Source organism: Mus pahari, chromosome 3, assembly GCF_900095145.1.
Source record: "Mus pahari chromosome 3, PAHARI_EIJ_v1.1, whole genome shotgun sequence".
Taxonomy (NCBI): domain Eukaryota; kingdom Metazoa; phylum Chordata; class Mammalia; order Rodentia; family Muridae; genus Mus; species Mus pahari.
The window spans coordinates 3,153,037-3,160,242 of record NC_034592.1 but is presented as its reverse complement, the minus strand read 5'-3'; the positions used below and the strand labels follow the sequence as shown (position 1 = coordinate 3,160,242).

Genomic DNA, 7,206 nt, shown 5'->3' with positions numbered 1-7,206 from the left:
CCTGCTATACCTCTTCTGGGCATATACCCAGAAGATCTTCCAACTGGTAATAAGGACACTTGCTCCACTATGTTCATAGCAGCCTTATTTATAATAGCCCATTCACTTCTAAGACTCAGTTCCAACCCTGGGATTGCCTCAACTTGCCTCCTTTACTAACGCTCTGAGCATAAGGCTTACAATGGAGATGCATGCCAAACCTACTAATGATATCAGACCTTGGTCCCAACGTACACATTAGTTTATAATCTACACAGTCCCTCACCTTTACAATTGAATAGTTCATCTCATTTTCATTTCTGAGTACCTCACATGGAAGTGGACAATTAAGGACTCCCTTGTGACTGATCCTCTCTCAATATAATTCCTCTTTGAAGCCATTTTATTTCCTGCATGCCTTTTCAGGTATATGGTGGACTAATTTAATTAAACAGGCAGAATTAAATTATGTTGCTCTTTTTAAATAAATCTTAAATATTTTTGTTAATGAATTATTAAACAAAGGAATTGCAGTTCTGTTTCTGTTTAAAATCCCTCTGCTATTTTTATTTTCACAAATGGTCAGAAAGAAAAAGCTACTTTTATCATTTTTGAAAAATGTATTATTATTGTTATTATTCTATCCTTCTCAGGGATAAGATGTGGGCTAGCTGATGACATGGCTATGATCATCTATGTGCTGTTCTGTATGCATGTGTATCTGTGTGTCTGTGATTTTGTGCATGTGTGTGTGCTCGCATGTGCACACATCCATGTGCATATGCGCATATGTAGATATGACTGTATGTTTTCTCTCTGGAAAGGACCTAAAATAGAGTTCTACAACAGTCTTAAGGGATTCTTTTCTATTTGACAGAATTCCAAATAGATACAAAATAACATACAAAAACAGTTAATGTATAAATAGTAAATACTTTACTTTAAAGTGATTCTTTAAGAGCTGGAAAGTCCTTCATAATTCTAGCCTAGATGTAGCTCATTGTGGTATTTAGCTCTTGATTATGAATTTTTAAATGTATAAATACATTAGAAATATTCTCAGAAGTGCTTTTGGGTGCTACCTCCAATTACTCCAATAAATCTGAAAATTCTTTTAAAAGCATATGAGGATGGCAGAGCATTAAAATTTTTAATGATCACAGTAAATAATTGTCACTTCAATTAATATTTTTACAAGTGGTCGAACAAAACAAATATAAGCCTCATAATGCCCTTGCACACATTCGACAAATACAGAGGAAGGCAGCCAGAAGCTTATTACTTAGAAGGACATTGAAGCACGTGTGTTAATTTGGAGCAGTCTTGGTGAAAATGAGAACTGGCTTCCTCATTATCCACCCTGACATTCTTCATCTCAAACCAAATGAGAGGACAGGGCAAGGGAAACTGGGGATATTTTCCGCATAAAGAACCACATAATCCTTTACCTCATCTCGACAGAGATTTATAGTTTTTTCCAATAACATGACTTTGTGCCACATGAAAATGCATGCACCACATGCTGGAAAACATGAGTATTTTCTGTTTGAATAGTATGTGCACGAGGAGTCAATTGTTTGGATTTTCATTGAAGTATTTGTTCTAGAGCAGCAGGCCTTAACCTTCATGATGCTGCAAATCTTTGTTGCACTTCCTCATGTTGTGGTGACCCCCTCAAACATAAATTTATGTTCATTGATTCTTTATACTAGCAAGTTTGCTTCTACTATGAATCATAATGCAAATATCTGGTATTTCTTTTTTCTGTTGTTTTTGTTTCTTTTTTCTTATTGATTTTATTTTTTTATTTTTTGACATAGATAAGAAATAAAAAACCAAATACATGGGCAAAAAATATACAACAATCATATCAATGGAAGCAAAAAAAGAAAAGAAAAAGAAAACGTCTTTGATAAGATTCAACATTCATTCTTAATAAAAGCCCTAGAACAAGTAGGACTGTAGGAAACATATTCCAATGTAATAAAGACTATGTATGACAAGCTCATGACCAATATCATCATAAATTAAAAACCATTAATACATCAGGAATGGGAGAGGACTGCACACTATCCCTACTGCTCATCCATAATGTGACTGAAGCATTAGCTGGAGCAATAAGGCAAGAGAAGGGGTACAAATGGGAAAATATTAAGTCAAATTATTTTAGATTGAAGATTATGTTATCTTATACACAATGTTTCCAAAATTTGACTAGAAAAACTTAGAAATTATCAATAATTTCATCAAGGTGTTATGATACATGATTGACTTAAAAAAATTCCCCAGTCTTAATACATATGAGTAACAAGCATGCTGAGAAAGAGATGAATGCTCTCCTCTTCCCAATTTCTCAAATAAAATAAAATATACATAAAAAGGGGGTTAAAAAATAACCTCTACAATGAAAACTTTAAATGTGTGAAGAAAGAGGTTAAGAAACATATTAGAATTTGAAGACCTCCTGAGCTGATAGCTTGGTAGAATTAACATTGTGAAAAAGGACCTTCCTACCAAAACAATTTTCTGATTCAATGAAATCACAATCAGCATCCTAGTCTTAGTCTTCACATGAACAGAAGGTCCTCCATTTGATAAGGAATGACAAAAGACCCAGACTAGCCAATTAGTCCTAGATAAGTGTTTGTTTCTATGCATTCTCCTCTTTTTAAGTACTAAGTGCATCTGTCTATGAACCCGACTTTTATACATATGTTTCTGTTGAGTCGATTTTGTTCAATATTAGAATGGCTACTCCAGCTTGTTTCTTGGGACCATTGCCTGGAAAAAATATTTCCCAACCTTTTAATGTGAGGTACTGTCTGTCTTTGTCACTGCGGTGCATTTCCTATACTTAGCAAAATGCTGGGTACTGATTACGTATCCAGTCTGTTAGTCTATGTCTTTTATTGGGGAGTTGAGTCCATGGATGTTAAGAGATATTAAGGAAAAGTGATTGCAACTCTGTTATTTTTGTTGTTAGAGGTGGAATTATGTTTGTGTCGCTATCTTCTTTTGCATTTGTTGAAAGATTACTTTTTTTTGTTTTTTTCTAGGGTGTAGTTTCCCTCTTTGTGTTGGTGTTTTTCATCTATTATCCTTTGTAGGACTGGACTCATGGAAAGATATTGTGTTAATTTGGTTTGCCATGGAATATCTTGTTTTCTTTGTCTATGGTAGCTGAGAGTTTTGCTGAGTATAGTAGCCTAGGCTGGCATTTGTGTTTTCTTAGGGTCTGTATGACATCTGCCCAGGATCTTCTAGCTTGCATAGTCTCTGGTGAGAAGTCTGGTGTAATTCTGAGAGGTCTGCCTTTATATGTAACTTGACCCTTTTCCTTTATTGCTTTTAATATTCTTTCTTTGTTTAGTGAATTTGATGTTTTGATTATTATGTGGCAGGGGAATTTCTTTTCTAATCAAGTCTTTTTGGAGTTCTGTAGGCTTCTTCTTCTTCTTCTTCTTCTTCTTCTTCTTCTTCTTCTTCTTCTTCTTCTTCTTCTTCTTCTTCTTCTTCTTCTTCTTCATTTTCTTTATTTACATTTCAAATGTTACCCCTTTCCTGGTTTCCCCTCTGAAAACCCCCATCCCCTACCCCCTAGCCCTGATAACCAACCCACCCACTCCTGCTTCCTGACCCTACCATTCTCCCATACTGGGGCATAGAACTTTCACAGGACCAAGAGCTTCTCTTCCCATTGATGACCAACTAGTACATACTGTGCTACATATGTAGTTAGAGCCATGAGTTCCACCATGTGTTTTCTTTGGTTGGTGGTTTAGTCCCTGGGAGCTCTGGGGAGTACTGGTTATTTCATATTGTTGTTCCTTCTATGAGGCTGCAAACCCCTTCAGCTACTTGGGTACTTTCTCTAGCTCCCTCACTGGGGACCCTGTGCTCTATCCAATGGAGGGCTTCTTGTATGTTCATGGGCATCTCTTTCTTTAGGTTAGGGAACTTTTCTTCTTTAATTTTGTTGAAGATATTTACTGACCCTTTAAGTTGGAAATCTTTGCTCTCTTTTATGCCTATTATCCTTAGGTTTGGTCTTCTCATTATGTCTTGGATTTCCTTGATATTTTGTGTTAGGATCTTTTTGCCTTTTGCATTTTCTTTGACTGTTGTGTCAATGTTCTCTATGGAATCTTCTGTACCTGAGATTCTTAATTCTATCTCTTGTATTCTGTTGGTGATACTTGCATCCATGACTCCTGATCTCTTTCCTAGGTTTTCTAACTCCAGGGCTGTCTCCCTTTGTAATTTCTTTGTTTCTATTTCAACTTTTAAATCTTGGATAGTTTTATTCATTTCCTTTGCCTGTTTGACAGTGTTTTCCTGTACTTCTTTAAGGGATTTTTGTGTTTCCTCTTTAAGGACTTCTAGCTGTTTAACCTGTGTTCTCCTGTATTTCTTTATGGGAGTTATTTATGTCCTTAAAGTCCTCTATCATCATTGTGAGAAGTGATTTTTAGATCCAAATCTTGCTTTTCCAGTGTGATGTTATATCCAGGACTTGCTATGTTGGGAGAATTGGGTTCTGATGATGCCGGGTAACCTTGGTTTCTGTTACTGATGTTCTTATGCTTGCCTCCTGCCATCTGGTTCTTGCTAGTGCTACCTGTCCTTGATATAGCTGACTGGAGCCTGTCCTTCCTGTGATCCTTGTTGTGTCAGAACTCCTCAGAGTCCAGCTGTCTCTGGGATTCTGGGATTCTGTGATCCTGAGATCTTAGATATGTCAGAGCTCCTGGGAGTAAAGGTGCCCCTGGGACCCTGAGATTCTGGTGTGCTGGAATCCTGGGTGTGTTAGAGCGCCTGAGAGTGGAGCTTCCCATGGATGTTGTGGGACTGGCTGCATAGTTTGGGTCCAAGATCTGCTCAGGGCTCCAGCCCAAACCAGAAGGAACCCATGCCACTGGTCAGGTAGGATTCCTGTGTCTCTGGATCCCACTGGTTCCAGTTCCTCCCGGTGGTGTTGGGACAGATGTTTTGTCCTCCTCACCTCTGATCTTATGCTCCTGGTCATGTTAGATTGCCTGGGAGTGGAGCTTCCTCTGGGTGTTGTCATATCTGGTATTTCTGGTGATCTCAGGAGACTACTCTGAAAGGGGTTCTTTGACCACTCTCTTAGGGTTTTATGTATAGTAGAATGATTCCTACAAACTTGAATTTTCCAAGCAGGACTGAGTTATTGAGAATAAAATGGCAAGTGTGGTGCACCTGAGAAATTGTTAAAATAAATAATATGCACTGTTTCTAGACTATCCCAGTTAAGATAAGACTTGAGACTAAATAAATTCATGAAGGTTTTGTTAAAACATGTCATGCAATTACACACTAAGAGTTACTCATTTTGCTTCATTCTTATCTTCAAAATGATTTCTAAATTCTGATATAAGTTAGATGGTAAGCATTAAGATTTAATATTATTTTTGACACTTAAAAAGCTTTAGAGAAAAAGTGAGTAAAAAGTTTTTGAATATTTTTTCAAATTAACTTTACAAAGCAACAATAAGTCTCTAAAATATAGAACTTTATCGTGTCCCATATATAAGTACGTAAATACCAAAGAAAAATATGAAACTGACATAATATAATATATTAGGCTTAGCATACTATTACACTTGTAAACATGGACCAGCAGTCATAAGCTAGTCAAATTTGCTTACCAATAATATACTCACAGAAAAGAGTAGCTCTCACCTCTCATCAAAGACAATTCTTTCTGCAGCAGATAGAGTCTATTACAGAGATCTGCAACTTGTTAAAACGAAAAAAAGATGAAGTGGGAAATTCTGGTTTCATTAGGAATCAGTTATTTCATGTGATGTTTTTCTGGAAACTGTCTTGTGGGAGAATGTTTTACTGGGGTAAACACATGAGAACAGACACGTTTTGCTGGAAGCTACCTTGTAAAAGGGCATATGATTTTTTTGCTGGAGTAGATGCTTGAGAAGACATGTGATGTTTGGAAAGAGTACAACCCAACAGAAAGTGAATGACACTCTTTCATTGGTTCAGATTGTAACACTTTGCTGATCTTTATTGGAATTCTACCCCCGGCATTGCTTTCTTAGCTGATCTTCACTTGTTGTGACTTCATAGAGAAATGCAACAAAGGACTTCTGGTGGTGTTCCAGTTGCTCCTTGCTGCTTCCATAGACTTGTGACTCTGGGTGGTACCTTGCAATTTCTTCTGGATTGAGCCGGTGTTGCTGATTCATGTTTGGTATATTGCTAGCTGACTAGACTATTGACAACAAAGATGGAATTGCCCCAAGGAACTATTTCTAAACAAGTCCATGACTCCCATTTCCTATTAACCTTTCTTTTTCCCTACCTCTGATAGGTGGCAGTCTAGAAGGGAGATTGAAGCATTAAAGAGCCATAATTAAAATAGATTTTGAAAAATCTAAGCCTACAAGAAGGAGTAGCTACAGGGTGCCCGATCCCAACTGATACATATACAACACAAGTCATATACCTTGGTCTCAAGGCACATCATGTAACAGGGAGCAGAAAGATTGTTAGAGCCAGAGAATAGAGATGCCTACTGTGAGATAGCATCTTCCTGGCAAGACAGAGAAGCTGTACTATTGAAACCTCAACAACATTGTTGCCTAAGTAAGGCCCAAATAATGACCACCCAGGTTAACAAGCCACTGGGAATAGAGAAAGTCCCTTGGGGCCCAATCTTTAGATAAAGAACTAGGTCATGGCAGCTGGGAGAGGGAAAATTAGTCAATTTCAGAAATGAGTCCCCAGATAAAACTATATAATCCCAAGTGCACCACTGTAAACAAATGGACATGTAAACAACAGTAAATAGGCATGACAGGAGATACATGCATACATATCCATACACATGAGCTATATGAATCAGTTTTAATGTAATGAATAGTGAACAAAAAAAGTGACAACCATTAAAACACAACTTTGGAAACAAATCAAACAACACTGAATCATGCAAAGCAGCTAGACTTAGCCTAAAAAGCAGGGTCAGAGGTGGAATAAAATGCTTTAAAATAATAAAAGCATAAATTTAGTGATTGCACGATTTGGCATGATGGAAAGAAACAACTGTTACCAAGTTATAATGAAGACCAAAGAACAAGGTGATTTGATAAGAGAGAGAAGAAGTGAGGCATAAACTAGAGTATAGAGAATGCAAAATACAGCAATACAAGCTCATAGAATGTGGATATGTGTCCATTTATGTATAAAATC

The 7,206-nt window shown here is 37.0% G+C and overlaps 1 pseudogene; it reads right to left on the bottom strand.

Annotated features, from left to right (window-relative positions):
* LOC110319613 overlaps positions 1–6,203 on the bottom strand; it is a 20,888-nt pseudogene extending 14,685 nt beyond the window's left edge.
* Between the last annotated feature and the right edge of the window lie 1,003 nt (positions 6,204–7,206).